At 45.7% G+C, this 24,363-nt stretch overlaps 1 non-coding gene and 1 pseudogene across 2 annotated transcripts; both read left to right on the forward strand.

Moving 5' to 3' along the window:
* The first annotated feature begins 1,603 nt into the window (after positions 1-1,603).
* LOC148143961 (uncharacterized) lies at positions 1,604-14,527 on the forward strand (annotated as a pseudogene). Its single transcript, XR_015751355.1, has 2 exons — positions 1,604-1,682; positions 8,115-14,527. The product of XR_015751355.1 is annotated as an uncharacterized LOC148143961 (transcript).
* A 5,996-nt stretch (positions 14,528-20,523) lies between these two features.
* On the forward strand, positions 20,524-20,595 carry trnae-cuc (transfer RNA glutamic acid (anticodon CUC)). The gene has a single exon. It is a non-coding gene; the product is annotated as a tRNA-Glu (tRNA).
* The last annotated feature ends 3,768 nt before the right edge of the window (positions 20,596-24,363 follow it).

Genomic DNA, 24,363 nt, shown 5'->3' on the forward strand with positions numbered 1-24,363 from the left:
GGCCATCAACCTCTGCTCAGTCACTGGAAACAGTTAAGCAGTGACACAACACCCATCGGAGAGGATAGAGTGACACTTGTCTCACAGAAGGTGGGAGGCTCTGTATGCTATCATCCAGGGTAAACACACGCTGGAGAACCTTCGGCTCAGATTCAGCTGGACGCCAGGCTGCAGACACGGTGGTGGTGGTGGGTGGGGGGATCTTAACCGGACACTTTATTCTGGGAGACGGTCATTGCCCTCTGGACAGCCTTCTGATTGGGTCAGGGATTGTCTCCGTTCTCTGCAGTTGCCAGCAGGAGGCCAGATGATATTGGTGTCTGCCTGGTGCCAGGATTCAGGAACCGATAAGAAGAGGGAGAGAGAATGGATGGTGATGACTCTACCTGGGAAATGGCTTATTTTTAAAATTAAGAATAGCTAAAATGATATATTCAGAAACATTATTAAAGCATGTTTAATTTTATAAAAAACCTGCAGACATCTTTAGAAACTCGCATTGAAATATGTGCAGTTAGGCCACAGCTGAGGACAGGCTGTAATGGGTGAATGGCCTATTCCTAGTCTTGTGAAATTGGCTCAGACTATGTCGAAATAGAATTGTAGAGCACAGAAACAAAGCCTTTGGTTCTGACCGAACAGATATCCCAAATTAACCTTGTCTCATTTGCCAGCACTTTGCCCATATCCCTGTAAACCTTCCTGTTCATGTCCCCATCCAGATACCTTTTAAATGTTGTAATTGTACCACTTCCTCTGGCAGCTCATTCAATTTACACACCACTCTCTGTGTGAAACAAGCTGCCCCATAGGACACTTTTAAGTTTTCCCCCCTCGCCCTAAAACTAATGTTTTCTACTTCTGGACCTCCCCACCCCAGGGGAAATACCTTGTCTATTTACATTATCTATGCCCTTCATGATTTTATAAACCTCTATAAGGTTACCCCCTCAGCCTCCAATACTCCAGGGAAAACAGTCCCAGCCTTTTCAGCCTCTCCCTGTAGCTCCAAACCTAACAACATCCTTATAAGTCGTTTCTCAACCCTTTCAAGTTTCACAACATTCTTCCCACTGAGTGATCCAATAGGCTGTGAGCAATCTATTTTTGTTGGGGTGTAAGGGAGGGTATTTCTTAAGGACAATTAACTTTCACACTGTTTTTCTTTCTAATCCGAAGTCCCTCAAATTTTCCCCACTTACCCTAAACCTTTGCCCTCTAGTTTAGGACCCCGACCCCGGGGAAGAGATATACAAAAGTTGAGCAGCCAAACAAATGCAAAAGGGCTAAGAAGTCGAGCCACAGATGGGGAAAAGAAAGTGGCTCCAGCCTTTTTTCTCCTATTGGCAATTGGACACTTCAAATCTGTCAGTAATACCACCTCCCAGGGTCTCCAGCGTCTCTGTGGCAGCAAGCACTGCGCATGCTCCTCGGAGTCAGCAAGAAAACTGCGCCAGCTGCTCAGTGTCCGCGCACACGGCTCGCGCCTTTCTTTTGATGGACCAATAGGAAGCACTGGAGGACCGGAAGGAGACTGGTCCTCCTGCCAATCAGAGCGCCCCTATTGTCTGAATGCGGAAGTTGGAACATGAGCTTCGGAAGTTGCTGTTGTTGCTCCTCTCTCTCTGAATAAAGATTGAACTTCACCCTCGATTGCAACCTCCTTCCTCTGTCCAACATCTGTGAGTACGGCACTCTCTTTTCCGTTTCTTTTCTAAATTCTGAGCTTCAATTGTTGACTTGCAGCAACTGAAAGGAAATTGGGTGAATCGGGGGTTGGGGGAACAGACTCTGCAAGCGTTGGTCCAGGTCTGTGTCTCCATTGGCAAACGCGTTACCACAATGTGATGATTTTGCCTTTGCTGTGGAAGAAAATGCAGAAAAAAAGGTAATTTGTTTAAATGGTTATATATTGGATGTGGAAAAAGTGGGGGCTACACATGCTGGAGATTAGAGTTGAAAAGTGTGGTGCTGGAAAAGCACAGCAGGTCAGGCAGCATCCGAGGAGCAGGAGTGTTGGTGATATGGACACGAGCCCTTCACCAGGAATGATGTGTGGATGTACAATGGGGTCTCGGCAACTTTCCACACCAGTCACTGCCAGTTGTCAGACAAGTGTAGCAAGCAATCAGCAAGGCGAGTGGTACATTAGCAAGAATTCAGAAGTTGGGATTGCTTTTTGTGATCAGGCAGTCATTGAATATATTCAAGCCTGCGTTCATCTGATTTCTGAACAACAAAGAAGTGGATGGTGATGGGGGAAGGCAAAAATAATGGTTTTAAGACCAGTACAGAACAGTTACAGAGTCATACAGCACAGAAAGAGACACTTCAGTCCAGCTAGTCCATGCTGGCTGTATTCATAAACTAAACTAGTCCCACGTAGTTTGGCTCATATCCCTTTGAACCTTTCCTACTCGTGTACTTATCCAAATGTCTTTTAAATGCTATTACTGTACCTATATCCACCACTTCCTCAGGACATTGATTCCACACACAAACCACTCTCTTTCAAAAAAAGGTGTTCCTCATATCTTTTTTTAAATCTTTCTCCTCTCTCCTTAAAAGTTTGCTCCCTAATCTTGAAACCCCCACCAGAAGGCAACAGCACCAGCCACTCACCTCATTGACACCCCTCTTGGTTTTATAAATTTCATAGGTAACCTCTCAACTTCCTGTCCCTCAGTGGAAAAATGTCCCAGCCTATCCACCTAGATGTAGGCATATTCATATCCAGTTATGATCTGTTCAGTGCTGCTGCATGCTCAAAAGACCAAATGGCCGACTCCTGCTCCCAATTCTCTCTCACTCTGCGTCCAAGACAGCAAGAGACCATAAGACACAGGAGCAGAAAGTAGGCTATTCAGCCCATCAGGTCTGCTCATACCACACAATTGTGGCTGATATGTTTCTCAACCCCATTCTCCCACTTCCTCCCCATAACCCTTGATACTCAAGAACTTATCTATCTCAGTCTTAAATATCCCCAGTGACTTGGCCTCCACAGCCTCATGTGGCAGTGAATTCCATAGATTCACCACTCTCAGGCTGAAAAGTTTCTCCTTATCTCCCTTCGAAAAGGTCTTCCCTTTTCTAGTCTCTTTCAGGTCCTGGTCTCGCCCACCAATGGAAACATCTTCCCAACGCCCACTTTGTTTAGGCCTTTCAATGTTCTGTATGTTTCAATTGTATCTCCCCGAGTGAGAGTGTGGGCCTGTTATGGACTAAGCCAGACCACTCAAAACATTCTTAAGCAGGCAGTCCCAGACCATAACTTTGTAATTTGATTTGGTAAGTGTACAGTGAAAATTATCTGGAGTAAGTTAGCTCAGTTGACTACTAGATTTTAAAACAGACTAAAATTTATTCTCAAAACTACACAATGAAACACAAAGATCAGAATAAAGAACCCATACAACACTCAGCCTATCCAACGAGACTCAGTTATGCTGTTCTGAATATACACAACAGTCCCAATAAGCCAACTCCCTTTGAAAACCAGTATAAATGGAACACATGCTTATAGGTTGAAATTGAGAGAGAGAGAGTTTCCACACAGCTCCCTGTTGAACTTGCAGCCAGTTCAAGACTGAACTAAAACTGCTCAGCTCACTCCCCTTTCTTTATACAAGTCACTTCTAAAACATGACCAATTTGGCCTGAAGTCACATCTGTTTACATATAAACAAAAGGCCTCTCAAAATTCTTTTCATCTCTGTTCAAACCAGACTGAATGGAACCCGGCCTGTTTATTACCTCTCTGAAAAAAGTCATGGACAGAGTCTCCTTGAGCCAGGGAAAAGCTTTTAGTCAAAAACGGAACTACCTTTGTGACACCTGTTAATCAGCATGAACCAAACCCTTCAAGATGAGGTGCAGCAGGAATTAGCTGGAAATGTGTTGCTGGAAAAGCGCAGCAGGTCAGGCAGCATCTAGGGAACAGGAGAATCGACGTTTCGGGCATTAGCCCTTCTTCAGGAATGACATTTCCAGCAACACATTTCCAGCTCTGATCTCCAGCATCTGCAGACCTCACTTTCTCCTGCAGCAGGAATTAGGTTCAACAAAGTGAGAATGGAGGGAGATTGCGTTGGATGGAGATTTTCAGCTTCCAGGGAATAAGAGAGGAAAAAGAGTTTGCTGTGAATTAGAATTGATCGGATGGGCCAATGGGCTGAGGACTGGCAGATGGAGTTTAATTTAGAGAAATGTGAGGTATTGCGTTTTGATCAAGCAATCCAGGTAGGACTGGCACAGTGAAGGGGAGTGTTGCAAAACAAAAAGAGACCTTGGAGTGCAGGTTCATAGTTCCTTGAAAGTGAGTCTTAGGAGGTCATGGAGTGGCTGTACAGGACATTGGTTTAGGCCACTTTTAGAATACTGTGTTCAGTTCTGGTCTCCCTGCTACAGGAAAGATGTTGTGAAACCTTGAAAAGGTTCAGAAAGGTTTTTCAAGGCTGTTACCAGAGTTGGAGTGTTTAAGACACAGGAAGAGGTTAAATAGGCCAGGAACATTTTCTGTGGAGCACTGGAGGTTGAGGGGTGACCTTATAGATGTTTATAAGGGGCAGGATAGGATGAGTACCCAGGGTAGGGGAGTCCAAAACTAGACGGCATATGTTTGAGGTGAGAGGGAATGATTTAAAAGGGACCAGAGGAGCAACGTTTTCACAGAGGATGATGGAGTCTGATACAATTACTACAAAATTTCAAAGGCATCTGGATGGGGATATAAAGTGGAAGAGTTTAGGGGGATATGGACCAAATGCTGGCAAATGATTTAGATTAATTTAGGATTTCTTGTTGGCACAGATGAGTTGGGTTGAAGGGTCTGTTTCTGTGCTTATGACTCTCATCATCTTCAGTGAAAGCAGATGTGTGGTTGTGAAGACTGGACTTTCAGAGCAGCTTTCAAAGATGTTTTGCCTTGTCTGGGAACAGAAGAAGTTGCAATTAAATCTTTTATTTGTGAGACAGCAACTGAATGAGTGAATACATCTTGGAAAGTGAGAATTCATTGAACTGTGGGGATGAAGCCCTACCCTATCCAGTCATTTCTGCTGGTAGATGAGACTCGGACTCAAGATTAGGGGGAGTAGATTTAGGACAGAGATGAGGAGGAACTGCTTTACCTGGAGAGTAGTGAATCTATGGAATTTTCTGCCAAGGAATCAGGAGAGGCAGCTTCATTAAGTATATTCAAGACACAGTTGGATGGGGTTTTGCAATGGTAGGGGAATGAAGGGTAGTTGGGACAATGGAGGTAGGAGTAGCTGAGACGATGGATAGGTCAGTCATGAGCTGAATGAATGGCAGAGCAGGCTCGATGAGCCAATGGCCTACTCCTGCTTCTATTACTATGGAACTATAACCCTGTATTTCCCATGGCTAACCCACCGAACCTGCACATCCCTGGACACTTTGGGCAATTTAGCCTGGCCAATCCAAATCAAGGCCAGTGAGCAATGTTGTGATCTGGAGAATTAACATCAGAGAATGATAGAAAGGGACAAGGAGAGTAAGTATACCAGCAATCAAAACTGGATTCTAAAGATCACAAAAATGGAAACTAAAAATGGTTTGTCTGAATGTGTGCTGCATTGTAACAAAAGCGAATGAATTGACTGCACACATTGAAGAGAATAATTATGATCTGAGACTCCTAATGGAGACATGGCTTCAGAATGACAAGGATTGGATCCTGAAAATTGAGGGGGGTCGTCAAATGGAAAGTAAGAGAATGGGAGAGGTGCTCATGAAAGCACTGATCACAGGGTAATCTGGTGTCAGCTCGGATTTCAGGTCCTGGTTTCTCTGTCCTCTGTTGATTTTCCTGTTCCAACAGAGTAAAATGTGGGTCTGCTCTCAGCTCTGCTGGATTTCTGCTGAAGCTTTGACCCCACCCCCACCCCTTTACACCTTCTGGAACAATAAAACATTCAGTGAATTGAGACCCAACCCACAATCTCCCAGTCTCTCAAACCAATCAGGCACAAGAGTGTAGTCATAGCATGGAATCAAACAAGAAAAATGAAACAAAGTTAAATATATAGGTGCTTAATTAGATTAGATTCCTATAGTATGGAAACAGGCCCTTCCACCCAAAAAGTCCACACTGACCCTCCAAAGAGTAACCCACCCAGACCCATTCCCCTACATTTACCCCTATCTAATGCACCTAACATTATAGGCAATTTAGCATGACGAATTCACCTGACCTGCGCAACTTTGGACTGTGGGAGGAAACAGGAGCACTCGGTGGAAACCCACTCAGACCCGGGTAGAATGTGCAAACTCCACACAGAATCAAACCCAGGTCCTTATTGCTGTGAGGTAGCAGTACTAACCACTGAGCCACCATGCTACCCCCAAATGTTTGTTCTTTAGGAAGTAAACCAGAAATAGAGACTTCCCAGGATTCTTATAGAATGAGCTGCCTACTTGAGGGATACTCTCTCCTTTACATCTAACTATTAGTGGAGAAAGTGAGGTCTGCAGATGCTGGAGATCAAAGTTGAAACTTTATTGCTGGAACAGCACAGCAGGTCAGGCAGCATCCAGGGAACAGGAGATTCGACGTTTCGGGCACAGGCCCTTGAAGGGCCTGTGCCCGAAACGTCGAATCTCCTGTTCCCTGGATGCTGCCTGACCTGCTGTGCTGTTCCAGCAATAAAATCTAACTATTAGTACCCAGCTTTGATTTACAACAATATTTACACCAACATAAATCATTTGTTATCATACAGACATAGAGATATACAGCACAGAAAGAGACTTTTTCTCTCCCTCATGCATGCATGCACACACGTAACTGACAGAAAGTTCTAGGATTTACATATTATTGATACCTGCAACCCATTCTAAACGATGAAAGACTTAATCCAGGTCTGTTCAATATATCATTTCAGTGGCAGGGCACTGTAATGTTTTTCCATGAATTCTGTGCCTTATGATCTTATTCTCCACAACCACCTGATGAAGGAGCAGCGCTGTTAACACCAGTCCTTCCAAATCAACCTGTTGGGTGTTTGACTTTTAACTTTGTCCAGGTTAGGTTGGATTGGCCAAGCTAAATTACCCGTAGTGCTCAGGGATGTGCATTAGTCAGGGCAATAGGGGGATGGGTGTAGGTGGGTTATCCTTCGGAGGGTCGGTATGGACTCCTTGGGCCGAGTGGTCTGCTTCCACACTCTGGGAATTCTCTGAAAGGAAGGGATTACCCAATTGCAAACTGCAGGGCTGCGCAGGCGCAGTGCGCGGGGCTGTTGTCGGCCTTCCCCGCCCCCTCGCTTCATCTATGACGTCATAACGCGGAAGTGGCCCTGTCCGTTTCAGAGTGAAACTCCCTCCCTCTGGGCAACCCTTCATCCTGGGAGGGAGTGGGGGTAAAATCTGTTCAGTTCGAGCAACTGGAGTGATTCCAGGGAGGGGGCAGACTCTGCAAACTCAGGAATGTGTCTTAATTACCCGGGTGAGGAGGGATGGGATGGGATGGGATGGGATGGGGCTGTTTTCCCTCCCGCGCCAGAGACTTAGGGGTGACCTTATAGACTTCCAGAAAAGCATGAGGGGCATGGATAGTGTAAATATACAAGGTCTTTACCTTGTGATGGGGGAGTCCAGAACCAGAAGGTAATAGGTTTAAGGTGGGGGAAGATTTAAAAGGGACCTAAGGGGCAACTTTTTCATGCAGAATGTGATGTGTGTAAGGAATGAGCTGCCAGAGGAAATGGTGGATGCTGGCATCTGGGTGGGTGTTTGAATAGGAAGGGTTCAGAGGGATATGGGCCAAGTACTGACAAATGGGACTAGATTGATTTTGGGTATCAGGTTGGCACGGAAGAGATTGACCGAAGGGTCTGTTTCTGTGCTGTGTATCTCTATGACTCTGGCTTTCTACTAACATATGTACAGTTTCTCTCTGGTGTCGGTTTTAATGCTTTGATGTCTCCTTTCCCCCCACTTCCCAGGGACGTTAGTGTGAGAACCAAGAAAGAGAGAGCGAGATGGTGCTTTCAATTTTGTGGAATAACTAAAGAAAAGAAAGTAGAAATACTTGTTTTGAATTTCTACCCTGGACTGACACTGATGACTTTTGTAATCTCTTTTTACAGAGTATTTGGCGATCTGAGGACGGAAGTTTCAAAATTAACAGATGAAGGGCTTATGCCTGAAACGTCGACGCTCCTGCTCCTCAGATGCTGTCTGACCAGCTGTGCTTTTCCAGCACTGACTGTCCAGTAACTACAGTCCTCACTTTGTTGTCAATGTCTGACTGCAACAATGTTTGACTGTGATTCTGTGAGAAGGAGCAAAGCTTTTTGGTTCCTGTTTGAGTACATTTTCAGCATCAGTGGGACTGGGTGAGTGACCCTACTGTTGGCAGCGCACTGAGCGTGGAGCCAGTAACAGTTGTACAGCCTGGAAAGAGGAATTCACGGTGAGGCGGGGCTCTACACGCATTTGTGTACAGCTGAAGCTTCGGCCATGGAGAAACCTGAGGAATCCCACCCCGTGGAGAAATCATGGAAGTGTGGCGACTGCGGAAAAGGCTTCCGTGCTCCATCTGCCCTGGAGATTCATTGGCGCAGTCACACCGGAGAGAGGCCATTCACCTGCCCCAGGTGTGGGAAGGCCTTCAGCAATTCCTCCGCCCTACTGAGGCACTGATGGGTCCACACTGGGGAGAGGCCCTTCAGCTGCCCCGATTGTGGGAAGGACTTCAGCTATTCTTCTGACCTGAAGACCCACAGGCGGGTCCACACGGGGGAGAGGCCATTCTCCTGCACTGTGTGTGGGAAGGCCTTCAGCACCTCCTCCACCCTACTGACCCACTGGCGGGTCCACACTGGGGAGAGGCCATTCCCTTGTTCCGAGTGCAGGAAGGGATTCACTCAGGAGGGCAAGTTGCGGACGCACCAGCGGGTCCACACTGGGGAGAAGCCTTTCAGCTGCCCTGAGTGTGGGAAGGCCTTCAACGATTCCTCTGCCCTGCAGACCCACAAGTGGGTCCACACGCAGGAGAGGCCTTTCCCCTGCACAGAGTGCGGCAAGATCTTCAGCAATTCCTCCTCCCTGCTGAAACACCAGAGGGTCCACACAGGGGAGAGGCCCTTCAGCTGCCCCGAATGTGGGAAGAGCTTTACCCAGGCGTCGGTCCTGCTGATCCACCAGCGGATCCACACAGGTGAGAAGCCTTTCTGCTGCCCTGAGTGTGGGAAGGGATTCACTCAGATGGGCAACTTGCGCACGCACCAGCGGGTCCACACGGGGGAGAAGCCCTTCATCTGTCCCAAGTGCGGGAATGCCTTCAGCGATTCCTCCACCCTGCTGAAGCACCAGCGAGTCCACACGGGGGAGAGACCATTCCCCTGCCCCGAATGTGGGAAGGCCTTCAGCGATTCCTCTGACCTGCTGAAGCACCAGCGTGTCCACACGGGGGAGAGGCCATTCCCCTGTCCCGAATGTGGGAAGGCCTTCAGCGATTCCTCTGCCCTGGTGAAGCATCGGCGGGTCCACACGGGGGAGAGGCCCTTCAGCTGTCCCGAATGTGGGAAGGGCTTTACCCGGGCAGCCACCCTGCGGAGGCACCAAGGAGTTCACGTGCCATTGCAGGGGGATTGAAGGAGCGACTGTCGAGTGCCATTGTGGACTGGGCTACCAACCTAGTTCTGGAACTCCCAGGTTTGAATCCCACCGCAGCAGACAGCGGATTTGGAATTCGGTCAGTAATCTGGAGGTCAGAATCTAACAATGAAACCATCGGGCGGGGTGGGGGGGAAGCCCCATTCTGATTCAGTCACGTCCTTTTTAGGGAAGGAAACTGCTGTTGTGGCAAAGGATTCACTCTGTCGTCCCAGCTGCATTCTTTCACTGGTCTAGCCTACACGTGGCTGCAGACCGACAGCAGTGTAGTTGACTCCACCTGCTTCCCCCCACTTCTTTCCCTCCCGGCACATGGGCGGGGAGAAACTTACTTGGAGACAGGGTCTGGGTTGAAATTGCTGAGTGAGGCAATACTTCCTCCGGGTTAAGGCTGTGCCAAGGATCCAATTACAAAGGGACAAGTCAGTGGTGACCAATAGTAAAGAAAGTGGTTGGGTGGGGGGGGGGGTGCTTTGACCTTGAGCTGTTAAAAAGCAGCTACTTTTTCAACACATTTTTGCTGAGGTGATCTGGAGCTGTAACAAAGTTGGGTCACAATAAAGGTAACCTGAACTTACTGCTGGGCTCAGACTTTGAAAGCTTTGAGCTCCAACAGGTTTTTGTTTTAAAGCTGCTCATTTCTTCCAGCCTCCTGCACTAAGTTTCCAATGTCGTATATCAGATGGAGCAGTGAATGAGTATCGTTAGAAATTGTAAATTTTTCAGGAGTGTAGAGTGCGTCGTTTCATCGGCATTGTAAAGCTTACTGGCAGCACTAAGGTGTGGGCTGTGTTCACGAGATATGATGTGGAGATACCAGCATTGGACTGGGGTGGATAAAGTTAAAAATCACACAACACCAGGTTATAGTCCAACTGGTTTCTTTGGAAGCACTAACTTTCGGAGCGCTGCTCCTTCATCAGGTAGCTGTGGAGCAGGATCATAAGACACATTTTATTGCAAAAATCAGTGTCATGCAACTAATAGGATATATTGAACAAACCAAGAGTGCTGTGAAGCCATTCATCTTTTAGAATGGGTTGCAGGTTTTAGTTTGTTGATCTGTAAATCCCAGAACTACTTTTAAGTCATAGTCTTGAGATGACTTAAGGTTTTTTTTTTTAAAAAGTGATATCTTAGCTCAGACAATGCATTACAGGTGTGAGCTTCGAGTCTATCCCAGTATCCCAATCTTGAATCAGATTGGTTCTATTTCCAAAATAGGAATTTATAAAATATTACATGGATTGACTGCCTGCAGATTCTGTGCTTTTTGAGCAAAATTGAATGTATCTGCAAATATAATTCTGCCAAATTCACCCCATAGAGTTGTGGGTGTGTGTGCATGAGAGTGTGATTGTGTGCATGTCAGTTTGTGCATGCGAGTGTGCGTAACACTGTGTGAACATTTGGTAGAGTGTGATGGAGTATAAGCCTGAGAGTGTGTTCGGGGGGTGGGGGTGTGTGTACATGTATATGACAGAGAGAGAGAGAGAGAGAGAGAGCATGTGTATGAGAGAGGTATGAATAAAAGCGAGCAGTTGTGTTTTGCTAAAACAAGGAAGGGCAGGACTTGTACAGTTAATGGTAGGGCCCTGGGTCATGTTGTAAAACAGAGACATGGGGGGAGTTAAGGTACATATTTCTTTGAAAGTTGTATCACTGCTAGACAGGGAGGTTAAGAAGGCATTCAGCAGCATTGCCTCCACTGTTAACACCATTGAGTTGGGACATCTTGTTGAGGAACAGAATGTTGGTGAGGCCACTTTCCGGGTACTGAGTACAGCTCTGGGTGACCCTGTAAGAGGAAGAATACTATTAGAGAGGGTTTGGTAAAGATTTACCAGGACTGGAGAGTTTCTGTTGCAAGGAGAGGCTGGGACTTTTTTCACGAGAACACAGGAGGTTGAGGGGTACGCTCACTGAGATTTATAAAATCATGGAGTGGAGGTAAGGTGAATAGAAAGGGTCTTCTTAGTGTCGGGGAGCTCAAAGGTAGGAGGCATTTTTTTTTTAAGGTGAAAAGAGAGGCGTAAAAGGAACCTGAGGAGCAACGTTTTGACAGAGGGTGGTTTACATGAGGAATGATCTTGCTGAGGAAGTGGGAGATGCAGGGACAGCTACAGCGTTTAAATGACATTTGATGGGTACATGAAAAGAAAGGTTTAGAGGGATATGGGCCAAATACAGGCAAGTGGGACGAGTTCAGTTTGAGAATCCATGGATGATTTGGACCAAAGGGTCTGTTTCTGTGCTGTATATCTCTCTGAATCAGAAGTGATCTTATTGAAACCAGTAGAATTCTGAAAGGGGTTTGAAAGGATAGATGCAGATAAAATGTGCCTTTGTTGGGGAGGGTCACAGAATCCTGACAATGTGAAAGCAGGCCATTCGGCCCATCTATTCCACATTGGCCCTCCATATTGCTACCCATCCATACACACCCCCTTACTCCATATTTTCCATGGCTAATCCACCCGAACCTGCACATCTCTGGGCACTGTGGGTAATTTAGCACTGCCAATCCACCCTAATCTATAATTTACCTTCTCAAGAATGTAATCTAAGTACAGAGCTTTTCTAAGAAAAATGTCAGTCTGACTGGACATTGGGACACAAACAGAATTCACACCTCTGTTCAAAAAGCTCTGCATTTCAATGGCATTTTTGAGAAGGTAATTAAAACCAAATTCTGGGATTAACATACCAAAGAGCAGAAACCCGTTCTAAAAGATGAAAGATTTAATCTAAAATTGTTTAATGCATCACATTTCCATAATGCTTGACTCCTTTGACTATAAATTCCGTGACCATGATCTCATTCTCCATAACCACCTGATGAAGGAGCAGTGCTCCAAAAGCTAGTGCTTCCAAACAAATCTGTTGGATTATAACCTGGTGTTGTGTGATTTTTAACTTTGTCCATGGAAACTCATGAGTTGTGGGACTGGTAACAGTTGTCATTTTGTGATCTGTTCCAAGTGAAATTTATCCTCTGCGCAGGCACAGGTGAACAGTCTGTTCTTTGACTTTGGGGATGACCAGGCTGGCAGTTATTAAATGCTTATGTTAACCAGCAGAAGCAAACTGTAGATCAGCAATCGTTACTCGATAGCCCTGGTAATCCTGTTGGGTCAACAGAGAGAGAGGGAGAGGATGTCACATCTAAAGTGCATACAGAAAAGTTATTTTGCTTGTTCAGTCAGTTGAGTTGGTTCTGCACTCAGATGAGAGTAGATACTGCTTTTAATGGATCATAATTAAACATTATGATGGAACACCTTAATTTCAAGGAATGCTGAAAGGGCAAATTGAGCTGTAACCTTGAAGAGAGATGTTCTTCCATTTCTAACCTTGGATAAGCCAACTGAGACATTTTTATTGATAGCTCCATAATCATTTTACTGCTGGATTTTTTGGGAGAAAATTTCTATCCTGGGAAGTCAGGGAAATTTAAAGAAAAGGCTGTTAAAAGCATTTTAACTGTGGCCCCACAAGCTTTCATGGGAGCAGTGCATTTGCTATAAACATTTCAGAGAAATTCTGTCTAACTGTTGGACTGAAAATAGTTTCCCCATTGAATGTTAAACAGCTATTGAGAACGTTGCACATTATAAAGTGCATTCCTGAGGAACGGAGGAGGATTGAACTTGCCAACGTGAACCACATTTTGCAGAGAGAGGAAATTTCTCAGGATTGAAGAGGTTGATAGAAGTCAACAATTGTCAAATTATTTCATGAAAAGTACAGCTGGTATGGGGAGATGACTGGGGATCACAGAAGAGGAGTATCTGTAATGAGCACATAGAAACAAACCCTTCAGTCCAGGCCGACCAGATATCCTAAAGTAACCTAGTGACCTATTTGCCAGCATTTGGCCCATATCCCTCTGATTCCTTCCTTATTCATGTCCCCATCCAGATGCATTTTTTTTTCTTCAGAGAATACTTGGGTGAGAGCCAAGATATTGCTATTGCTCAGCCTTTCCCTTCGTGCTAATTGTAGCTGGAGAAGCCTGAAATCTGAAAGGGATTTCCTGAAAAAAACATTGATTGAAGGTTGGGCTCAGTGATGGATTTTCTAAAGCTTTGCTATTGTAGTTTCAATTCGCCAAAAAAACTTTCAGTCATTGTTGTCCAAGACAAAGTAGATATTCATTTAAGATATAATTGAGATATATATGTTCTTCACAATGTTTTTCCTTCATTACCAGTGATTGTCTGTCATTGGTACATTGAGCATCATCTTTTTGTGATTCAACAGATATGATTTGAATTGAATTCTGTAAGATGGTTTTGTATTTTATTTAATTTTGTGTTAAAGATTTCCTTTTCATGACTTTATTAAAATATCTTAATGTATTATAATGAAGCAGCTAATTTATTCTGAAATTATTTCAATTAGTTGGTCAATTGCCAAATAATAGCTGCATAACTGTTGTCAATATTAACACCCAGGAAAGCTATTTTGTTTAATATATTTGTAAAGATCTTATCAAAACTATAAAATTGTTTTTCATAGGAAATAAAATTTGCAATGTTTTATTAAATGGTTGAAAGTAACTTTGCACTTAATTGCTCTGTTTGGGACTAAACATTGTTACTTTGAAAGATTATTTTTATCAGAGTTTATGGTGAGTGTATTAACAAACGAATGTTGCCATTTTCTCTTGAATTACCTCAAGCTCAATTTGAAATTCTTGAATGAGTTGAATAAGGGGTACAAAGTGAATATTTATTGCACTTTGCTGAAATTCTCTGCACTGCCAATGTATTTGATTAAACAAGATATGTATCTCTCTTGAAAACTTTGTATTTCTTTGATATTTTATTTGTCAGTGCTAGTGCCCAAACATCCTAAATAAAAACGTTTTGGCATTTGGTGAAGTTGTGAATTTTCAGTCTGTTTCACAATTAAAGACACAACCAATCTAAAGATTAAATACATATAACAACGTCAAAGAGATTGTGATAATAGAAAGTCAACATGTAGAATTGCCAATGAAACATAAACCGTGACTGCTCTGAATTTGGTACAGACTGAATATCAATTGAAATGATCAGAATTAATAGACATGATGGCATTGTGCGCAAACTGTGTGTAGTGTGAGTTCAGAATTTTTCTGATCACTTAATTCTGACACATGCAGTGATGGCAGCACCCTAATCTGTTTTATTTGTTCATGGACTGTGAGCATCACTGGCAAAGCCGGTATTTTTCATCATCCCTTATTTTCCTTAAATATTGGGTGAGGACAAGATGAGGTTGAGTTGCAAGGTCTATTGGCTTACCCTGTCCCCGACAAAACAGAGACTTTGGCAGGAGAACAAAAATTGGAAGTTTACTTAAATATTGATCCTCTCGTTTATCTCTCTCAAAAGGCAATTGTTTGGTCCATCAAATTTGTAATGGATCTTTTATAGAGTCATAGAGATGTACAGCACAGTATTCTTCCAGTAACAGAGTGACCAGAAGTGTACTCAGTACTCTAGAAGTGGCCTCACCAACATCCTGTACAACCTCAACATGATGGGCCAACTCCTATACGCAGTGGGGGGAACAATAAATGCAATGGTGCTAAATGCCTTCTTAACCACCCTGTCCGGAAGAGAAAGTGAGGTCTGCAGATGCTGGAGATCAAAGTTGAAACTTTATTGCTGGAACAGCACAGCAGGTCAGGCAGCATCCAGGGAACAGGAGATTCGACGTTCCTGAAGAAGGGCCTGTGCCCGAAACGTCGAATCTCCTGTTCCCTGGATGCTGCCTGACCTGCTGTGCTGTTCCAGCAATAAAGTTTCAACTAACCACCCTGTCCACCAATGATGCAACTTTCAAAGAACTATGTATCTGAATGCCCCTCCACCTCAATGTTTCTCTGTTTCACAACATGATCCAGGGCCCTACCATTAACTGTACAAGTCCTGCCCTTCCTTGTTTTAAGAAAATGCAAGCCGTCACTTTTATTCATACCTCTCAGCTAACCGACGAAGGAGCAGCGTTCCGAAAGCAAGTGCTTCCAAATAAACCTGTTGGATTATAACCTGGTGTTGTGTGAATTTTAACTTTGTACACCCCAGTCCAATACCAGCTACTCCACATTGTTTCTAGTGAATACAGCCCACATTGCCCAGTGCTGCCAGTAAACTTTAAAATGCTGATGTAACAACACATTACCTGCAGTCCTGAAAAGTTTACAATTTCTAACAATACTAGCTCCTCATTCACTGCTCCATCTGATACACGACATTGGAAACTTTGTGCAGAAGGCTGAAAGAAATGAGCAGCTTTAAAACAAAAACCTCTTGGAGCTCAAAGCTTTTAATGAGAGCTTGAGCCCGGCGATAAGTTCAGGTAACCTTTACTGTGACAACTTTGTTACAGCTTCAGATTCCCCCCAGTAAAAAGGCATAGAAAACGTAGCTGCTTTTTAAACAACTCTGGGTCAAAGCGCGCAAACACCATCCCACCTCACTTCCCTTACTATTGGTAACCACCAAGTTGTCCCTTTGTAATTGGATCCTTGGTACAACCTTAATCCAAAGGAAGTGTTGCCTCAGTCAGCAATTTCAACCCAGACCCTGTCTCCATGTAAGATTTTCCCAGCCCATCTGCTGGGGGAGGGTGGTTGGAGAGTTGGGGCAGTAGAGAGTCAACAAGACTGCTGTGGGTTTGGAGTCACCTGTTGGTGAGACCAGGTAAAGGATACAGCTAGGGTGGAACAAGCAAATATCCACAGAGCTGCTTTTGAGGCGATGAGCCAAGAGTTTGGAAATGAGACTAGAACAGTGAGGGGCTTTAAATCGTGATCGAAATGAAGCAGGCACCTGAGGATTAATGTGTTTTATTTCCCAATGCAAGATACTGCTTCACAAAGTTGGGACAATGGAAGAAGCAATGATGGTGATTATCTTTGGCTGTTCACCTTGTGAATGTTCCCATTGCTGCGCATGTCCGTATAACGTCAGAACTCTGCAGCATGGGAGCGCAATGGATGACGCATCTGACTCCACCTACCTGTTTGAAATGCAGCTCACAGCTTCTTCACACACCCCAATTAATCTTTCTCATTGTCCTGAAGCCGGCATACGGTTTGAATTCCTGATCTGCAGGAACGAGACTCTTTTCACTGTCTCGCGTCAGTAAATGTCCCTGAGAACATCAGAGTCACGTCACAGCGCTGTCAGAGGAGGGGAAGCTGAAATAGGCTGACAAGCCCAATACTCACCTTTCCTGTGGGAAACATTCCATGAGAAATATTAGGCCTCTAGTTGTGGCCGAACATTTACGTTGCTGCCTTAGACACCCTGTGGGGTTCCCCCGCCCAGGGTGGTAACCTGCTGACTATGCTTTCTTCGCTGGCGATTTTAAATGACTTCCTGTTGGTTGCATTATCGCTCAAACTTCACAAAACCCGTCTCAATAAAGTCCCGTTTTCTCACGTCTGGGAATTTATTGCCATGCAGGAAACTCGTGTTCTGAACAAAAACCATAGCACACTCAAAACGTCAGCTCTGTTTACCTTTCCACAGATGCTGCTCGACCCGTTGGCTTTCTGCAGTATTCGCTGTGTTTGTTCTTCACAAATGCTGCTTCCCATTAAAAAACTTCAATCCCTGTCCTCTGGTAACTGATCCTAGTCAGTGGCAATAGGTTCTTCTGATCATGAACCTGTCCATTCCCAGCACTTCTTCTACCAGCATTGCCAACAGCCCCTGGACATCTCCAGTTAACCTTCTTTGCTCCAAAGAGAACATTCCCAAAATGGAAATACCTCATGGCTGGACATGATGCAAGTGTTACAATCGGGAAGAGATTTTAGCAAAATATTGTCAGTTAGCAGGTGGAAATATGTTCATGAAATAAAACAGAAATCCCAGTCTCCAGCTTTGTGAATCTTCAGAAACGCTTTGGGAAATGGAATTAGAGGAGAATGAAGGAATGAACTGTCCGACTGAGCAGAGACAGTCCAGACACCGTCCCCTTTTTAAGAGGCCGGGAGATTGACTCTATTATTCTCGGGCCATGAACTGATCTGAGACATTGATAAAATTCTCGTTCCTGCACATCAGGAATTCAAACGCCTTCCGGCTCCGGGTCACTGTGAAAAGTCGGGAACAGGCAAGACACGGAAAGGCTCAAAGGGCGATGGCCCCGGTGTCGGAGGGCGAGTTCCTAGTTATGTTGGAGAGGACAATGTTCATGCTGGGCACGACAGACAGAATTATGCATTGACGAACAGCCTCCTCTAACAGACTGTGCAAGCTGTGCGTTTGCGTATCTCTACATCGCAATTGGTCAGCCCGTTCGGCTGTTAACCGGAAGGTTGGTAATTCGAAACCACCCAGGCATGGAGTGTTTGTTGCTCTCGCTCCTACCGCTTTCTTGGCTGCGAAGGTGTCAGTTTTTAATGGTGTCAGGAAAATGTTTCCCAAACGGAAATCTTCTCCACTGAGGAAGCACAAAGGGGTTTCTGAATTGATTGAATTTCTAACGTAAAGGACTACGAATGCTGAGAATCCGAGACAGAGAGAGAAACGGCTGGAGAAACTCAGCAGGTTTGGCTGTACCTGGATGAGGAAAAAGGAGTTCTGAAAAGTTGTCTCTGATTCTCTTTCCACAGATGCTGCCTGACCCGCTGAGTTGCTCCTGCAATTCCTGGTTTTGTTTCTAACTGAACGTCCGTTTCATCTTTCGGGATGAAACACCCAGACTCGCCATTTGCAGATATTTAACCCTTTCGAAACCTGTGGAGTGATTGGATTCAAACAAACTCTGCAATGATTCACTCTTTCTCAGCTCCACAGGCAGAGAGACCTGGGAAATGAAGCTGTCAGTGTGGTTCTGTATTGGTGGGCCGAGTGGTGAATGCGATGGACATGAAATCCATTGCGGTTTCCCCACGCAGGTGTGAACCCTGCCGACTACAGTTGAGAACTATCGTCAAAAAGAAAGAGAGATTGCTCCACGGCTTTTTTAAAGATGCAAATCAGTGGAGGGGTTGAAATATTTCAATCACGTTGAGACTGGTCGGGAATCTGCAACCCACTGCCTGTCAGGGTGGAACAAGCAGATACCCACAGAGCTGCTTTTGAGGATATGAGCCAAGAGTTTGGAAATGAGACTAGAACAGTGAGGGGCGTGAAGTCGTGATCGAAATGAAGCAGGTACCGAAGGACAAAGGTGTTTTATTTCCCAATGAAAGATACTGCTTCACAAAGTTGGGACAATGGAAGGGAAGCAGTGACGGTGATTATCTTGTCTGTTCACCTTGTGAATGTTCCCATTGCTGCGCATGTCCGTGTTAACGTCAGAACTCTGCATCATGGCGGCGTCAGATACGCACACGGCCAGGGGCGCAATGGATGACGCATCTGACTCCACCTACCTGTTTGAAATGCAGCTCACAGCTTCTTCACACACCTCAATTAATCTTTCTCATTGTCCTGAAGCCGACATACGGTTTGAATTCCCGATCTGCGGGAATGGGAATCTTTTCACTGTCTCGCGTCAGTCAGTGTCCCTGAGAACATCAGAGTCCCGTCACAGCGCTGTCAGAGGAGGGGAAGCTGAAAGAGCCCCACACGCTTCTCACGGGCATATTTCACTTTCCCCAACTCACCGCCCCAACCACTGCGGCTCCTGGGAGTGGAATGGGAACAAACACCAAAACCCAGTCTCAGTTTTGTAAATCTTCAGGAAATATGAAAGCTGTTCATCCCTTTGGATCTTCCATCCTGGCCTGACAGCGTTGATTTTAAATGGCTGTCCAGTTAGTGCCGATTCGTTTTGGCTGAAAAAAATATTCCTTATCTCATCCCAGCATTTCTTGCCACAGAGAACTGTGCAGCAGAGTTCATGTATATATTTCCTTGTATGGTATTTTGTAAATAACATTCGTTTGCGGGTTGTTTGTATCGGGTATTTCAGGTTCATTAGCCGCTGTTTAAGTGTGTTGGTAGGTTTGTGGGCTACCATGATGCTGAGAGGGTTGAGTTGTCTGGACATCACTTCACAGATGTCTTTTATGTAAAGTAATGTGGCTAGGGTTTCTGCACACGTTGCGTCTGCTTGTGTCAATTTGTTGATGTGAAATCGGCACACTGGGTTTATTGGTTCGGCAAAAGTGAGGACTGCAGATGCTGGAAACCAGAGTTTAGATCAGAGTGGTGCTGGAAAAGCACAGCAGGTCAAACAGCTTCCGAGGAGCAGGAAAATCGCCGTTTCGGGCAAAAGCCCTTCATCAGGAATAGAGGCAGGACGCCTCCAGGGTGGAGAGATAAATTGGTTGGGGGGGGGGGGGCGGGGGGGTGGGGAGCTGAGCAGAAGGTAGCAAAGAGTACAATAGGTGAATTGGGGGTGGGGATGGAGGTGGCAGGTCAGAGAGGGGGGTGGAGCGGATAGGTGGTCAGGGAGATTGGCAGGTAGGACAGGTCAGCTGTAAGGTTGGAACGGAGGTAAGGTGGGGGGAGGGGAAATGAGGAAACTGGTGAAGTCCACATTGATGTCCTGGGGGTTGAATGTATCCGAGGCGGAAGATGCGGCGTTCTTCCTCCTTGCATCGGGTGGGGAGGGAGCGGTGATGGAGAAGGCCTCGGACCTGCATGTCCTCGGCAGAGTGGGGGGGTGTTGAAATGTTGGGCCATAAGGCGATGGGGTTGATTGGTGCGGTTGTCCTGGAGATGTTCCCTCAGCGCTGTGACTTTACTCTGCGAGGAGTCTCCAGTCTCCCCAATGTAGAGGAGACCGCATCGGGAGCAATGGATACAAGAAATGATATTGGTAGATGCACAGGTGAAAGCCTTCGATATACCGCGGCTCGGGTTCGATTTTCGGGCAGGTAAGTCATTTCTAGCAGATCTGACACCATGCATTGACATCTCCCTGGTGGTCTAGTGGTTAGGATTCGGCGCTCTCACCGCCGCGGTCCGGGTTCGATTCCCGGTCAGAGAAGCAATTTTCTGTGGGGTTTGTTTGCTACCCGTTCTTCTTAAATGCGCTGTACAGTTATTGATTGGTCTTCGAAGTTCCTGGGTGCTCGAGTGTGTCGTGTCTCGTTGAAATAGTGTCCTGATTCAGATTTGTTTGTATGTGCAGGGATGATTGCTTCTGTAGCTAAGTTCTTGGTTCGCGTGCGTTGTTTTCCTGTAGACGCTGTTTTGAATTTACCATTCACTGTTCGCTCTACTGTGACATCGAGAAATGGCACTTTGTTGTTGTTCTCCTCTTTTGTGAATTTTATGCCCGTAAGGATATTGTTGATGGTGTTGTAGGTTTCCTCTAATTTGTTTCATTTTTTGATGACAAAAGTGTCATCACTGTAGCGGACACAAAGTTTGGGTTGGATCGTTGAAAGGGCTGTTTGTTCGAGTCTCTGCATTATTGTTTCTGCTAGGAATCCTGACACTGGTGGTTTCATGGGTGTTCCGTTGATTTGTTTGTAGGGCTTGTTACTGAATATGAAGTGGGTGATAAGGCACAGTTCCACGAGCTTGACACTGTTATCTTTGCTGATGAAGTTGGTGCTGTGTTTGTGACTTTGGTTCTTCGAGTAGTGTCTTCAGTTTTCTTTGGCCACGTTGATGTCAATGGATGTGAACAGGGCTGTTATGCCAAAGCACAACATTATTCCATCATCTTCGATCTTGGTGTCTTTGGTGTTCAGGAATTCTTGGATGGAGTAAATGGAGTGACGTGAATCTTCGACTTGGTGTTTTAGTCTTCAGTGGAGGCCTTTGACTAGTCTGTATATTGGTGTTCCAAGTAGTGAGACTGTGGCCTGAGGGGGTCTCCTGGTTTGAAGAGGAGGAGAACAACAACAAAGTGCCATTCTTAGATGTCACAGTAGAGCGAACAGTCAATGGGGAACTTCAAACTAGCGTCGACAGAAAAACAACACACGCAAACCAAGTTCTTAACCGTAGAAGCAATCATGCCAACACCCACAAACGAAGCTGCATCAGGACATTATATCAACGAGCCACTACACACTGCAGCACAGAGAAACTACGAAGAGCATAAGAGAAATACGTATATAATGTATTTAAGGAGAACGGGTACCCAATAAACCCAGTCCGCCGATTTCTCATTGATGCTTCCAAGCTGACTCTCAAAAATTCGGTTTGTCCCTCCATTCTTTCCTGCTTGTTTTTTGTGGGTTTCGAAAGCTTTCCCAATCCTCTGACTGAGTATTGGAGTTTGGAAGTTATTTTGTGGCTGTACAGGACATTGGTTAGACCACTTTTGGAATATTGTGTGCAATTCTGGTCTCCCTCCTATCAGAAGCATATTGTGAAATTTGAAAGGGTTCTGAAGCACCAATGGGTCCACAGAGGGGAAGAGGCCCTTCTGCTGCCCTGAGTGCGGGAAGGCCTTCAGTGATTCCTCTGCCCTGCTGACGTACCAGTTGGTCCACACCAGGGAAGGCCGTTCTCCGGCCCCAAGTGCAAGATGGCCTTCAGCAGTTCTTCCCACCTGCTGAGACACCAGTGGGTCCACACCGAGGAGAGGCCATTCTTCTGCCCAGATGTCACAGTGCAGGAAGGGCTTTGCTCTTTCCTCCGACCTGCTGGCCCATTGGTGGGTCCACATTGGGGAGAGGTCGTTCAGTTGCCCTAAGTGCAGGAAGGCCTTCAGCAATTCCTCAGCCCTGCTGAGGCACCAGTCCGTCCACACCGTGGAGAGGCCCTTCAGCTGGCACGACTGTGGGAAGAGGTTCATGTTTTCCTGCAACTTGCGGAAGCACCAGCGGGGGCACCAGCGCTCCCAGCAATCAGATCCCACCGGTGACGCTGCCTTCGGTCACACCCCAGGACTGAACCTCTGCCAGTTCTGACAGTGGGTGCAGTGGGAGAGTAGGTGGGCTGTTTTTGTTTTCTGCTGGACTGCAAGTGCCTCCCCTACACCCCACAGCCACAACCCCATGGTGCCTCATGGTTAGCACTGCTGCCTCATGGCACCGGAACCCAGGATCAATTCCACCCTAGGGGGTCTGTGTGCAATATACGGAGGGTAGAAAAATGGATCTGAGTAGGTTACTCTTCGGAAGATCAGTGCAGATGTGTTGGGCTGAAGGACCTGGTTCCACATTGTAGGAGTTCTACGATACAATGAGCTTTGCTTTCAATGGACACTTCTGCTCATTGAGCCCGGGACTGCACATTGCCAATGAAATGTTCCAGAGAAACCTAAGACCGCAAGACCATCTGAGCAGAAGTTAGTCCATTCGGCCCGTCAAGTCTTCTCTGCCATTCTTTAGTGACAAAAGTAGTGCAGATGAGATTAGCTACAGTGTGGAAACAGGCAATTTGTCCCAACAAGTCCACACCGACCCTCCGAAGACTAACCCATCCAGACCCGTTTCGCTTTGACTAATGTACCTAACTCTATGGGCAATTAAGCATTGCCAATCCACATGACCTGCACATCTTTGGTTTATGGAAGAAAACAGGATCATCCAGAGAAAACCCACGCAGACACTGGGAGAAAGTGCAAACTCCTCACAGACAGCCACCCAAGGCTGGAATCAAACCTGGGTCCCCAGCACTGTGAGGCTGCAGTGGTAACACTGAGCCACTACATGTTGCAACCCGTAGCAGGCAAGCAGGAGGTTGGGAGAATACAGCAAGCCAGGCAGCACCAGGATGTGGAGTAGTCAGCGTTTTGGGTATTAACCCTTCTTCAGGACTGAAACGCTAACTTCTCTATGAGAAACGATTTACGGGAATATTGCTGAGGGTTGGAGGGTTTGAGCTACAGGGAGAGGCTGAATAGGATGGGGCTGTTTTCACTGGAGCATCGGAGGCAGAGGAGTGACCCAATAGAAGTTACAAAATTATGAGGAATATTGACAGGGTAATAGACAAGGTCTTTTCCCTGGGATGGGGGAGTCCAGAACTAGAGGGCATAGGTTTAGAGTAAGAGGCGAAATATATTAAAGGGACAACGTCTTCATGCAGAGGGTGGTATATATATGAAATAAGCTGCCAGTGTATATGGGTCAGGTGCTGTCAAATGGGACTCGATTAATTTAGGATATCAGGTCAGCATGGACAAGTTGGACAGAAGGGCCTGTTTCCATGCTGTTTGTGTCTCTGACTACTGGTCCTGAAGTAAGTTTAAAAGAGAGTCCAAGTAAATTTGAATAGTTCAATCTTGTTGAGCTCACCTCCTGAAAAGTTTCAAATGAATCCCTCTGAGAGATACTGTTTAAACATGCTGAGTTGCACAAAGTATCCCATCAAGTTCAACACAAACCCAGAGTTGAAGAAGTCAGAAGTCAGAACACCAAGGGGACCAAAACTGATCACAATATTCCAGGTGCAGCCTCATCAACGTCCTGTATAACTACAACATAACTTGCCAACATCTATACTCAATTCCCTAATTAATGAAGGCCAGTGTGCTGAAACCTTTCTTCACTGCCTTGTGTATCGATGTTATCAGAGATATAGGACCTACTTTAAACTGAACCACAATCCAGCTTCTGGGAGCACAGAAGCAGAGTAGTGCTGCGTGAGTGTGCTGGTCAGATGAACCAGAGATCGATGGGTCAAAACCATGTGACGCTATTGCTCAATGTCTCCGTCAGCTGCTTTCATTTACAAAGGTGGTCTGTTCTGTGTCTTGCCTTTGCATCTGCTTCCCAAAGCTTCTTCAGTGGAGAAGTGGCAGCTGGAGCGCAGGAGTTCAACGACCCCCCGGAGCTGAAGGAAGGTCCAA

Source organism: Chiloscyllium plagiosum, unplaced genomic scaffold (assembly GCF_037043375.1).
Source record: "Chiloscyllium plagiosum isolate Xiang-an unplaced genomic scaffold, Cpla_swu_hap1 HiC_scaffold_27, whole genome shotgun sequence".
NCBI classification, from domain to species: domain Eukaryota; kingdom Metazoa; phylum Chordata; class Chondrichthyes; order Orectolobiformes; family Hemiscylliidae; genus Chiloscyllium; species Chiloscyllium plagiosum.